Consider the following 1,727-nt stretch of genomic DNA (forward strand, 5'->3'; position numbering starts at 1 on the left):
TGAAAATTCTGCCTTGGGGCTTCTAAAGCACTGGAAAGTCTGCAGGGACCCCTCTCCTCCAGGCCAGTTGAGTCGATTCCCTGGATCTTTAGAAGAATCAGAAACCCACCCTGACATTAATTCCCTCCACTGGGTACACTGGTGCTGCAGTCTGGCAAGTGAATGTTACATGTGGATTTTAGTTTATATTATTTAAAACATACACTTCTATACTATCAGAATGTCCTTTCTTTCACTGTTAGTGCTAAGATTGTAGATGTGAAGTTAAAAGTGACCTGTGTTATAGCAATAAAACGACACATACATTTCAGTAGGAGGCTGCTGGGACAGAAGCATTGCGGTGTGGTGCCAACACGTTGGCAAGGGTGCCAGGAGCCCTACCCCTCAGCTCTCCGATCTCGTGCCTTGCTGGGTGATACAAAAACTAAATTCCTCCTATTGTTAGCATACCCACTTAAGATATTCTTTGAGAAAGCAGAAATTTTCTCAGCATTTTATGTTAGTTTTTTCCCCAACTTCCAATGTGGCTTGATATAAAATTTCTGATCTTATAGAAACACAGAAACCATCTTTAGGAAGAACACACTTGCCTGTGGCTTTATCACATTTTTTTATCAAAATACATTGCTCAAGTATGAAACATGACCACGTCCCTCCTTCCGGAGCCACACAGGGGCCTCTGGGAATGATCTGCCGTGTAGACAAGAGCTCTTGTCGCCCATCACACGCGTGTCCTAGCAAAGCCAGGCTCTCTCAAACAGGACGATCTGCAGACATTGGAAGAACTGCTGCCTTTGCTTGTGTGCATGACTGACTACACAGACCTCTGTTAGAACTTTCTACAATATATCAGAACCCAATAAAATAAGTTAACTGGGCATCACATATGAAAATGATGACCAAGCAGTTGAGAATTTGCCATTATATACTGCCAAGTAGGAAAGAAGGGTTACAAAACGGTGTGTATTACATAATTCCGTTTTTATTTAAAAAGTACACATGTAATAAAAGACTACAAGTAGATACAGCAAAAATGTTTCAGAGCTTTGGCTGGTGTCATTATAAGGTTACAAAAGCTGTCCTTATAGCCTTCCAGTGTTTCTTTAGAAAAGTAAATGCAAATATGATATTCTTTTTAACACCAACTTTTAAACATAAGCTATAAGCTTGCTATCTTTTAACTAGATTATTCTGTCTAAAGAGAGACAAACCCTAAACCTCAAGAGCTTTCAGGACACACTTCTTTCTCACTCGGTATACGGGCTGCTCTTCTCCAGCCGCAGCTCTGCTCCTGCCTGTAGGCGGGCTTCCTACGTCTCCTTCTCCTGGGAATGAGGCCAAAGGAGTGGCTGCTGCCTGGGACATGCTCTCCTTATGGGACAGGGCAGGAGCAGGAGAGCTGGTGTCCATCCACCCTGCCTCCGGAAGCCCAGACACGACACGCAGCACATGATTCTGCCACTGGCTGCAACATGTCACATGGCCAAGCCCAATGTATGATCTTTTTATTGTAGAGCAATGTTTTGCACACTATGTTTCACTTGTTTGAATATACATAGAGCTTGTTTACTTTTTAAATACCTACGTGGTACTTGAACTTGTAGCTATGCTATAGTGCACATAATGAGTCCCTATTGATGGAAATATGGGCAGTTTCTTTTGGTTTTTAATTCTTTGTTGTTGAAAGTATTACATATGTCCCCTTTTTCCCCATTGTCCTCTCCCAG

Source organism: Myotis lucifugus, unplaced genomic scaffold, assembly GCF_000147115.1.
Source record: "Myotis lucifugus unplaced genomic scaffold, Myoluc2.0 scaffold_171, whole genome shotgun sequence".
NCBI lineage: Eukaryota > Metazoa > Chordata > Mammalia > Chiroptera > Vespertilionidae > Myotis > Myotis lucifugus.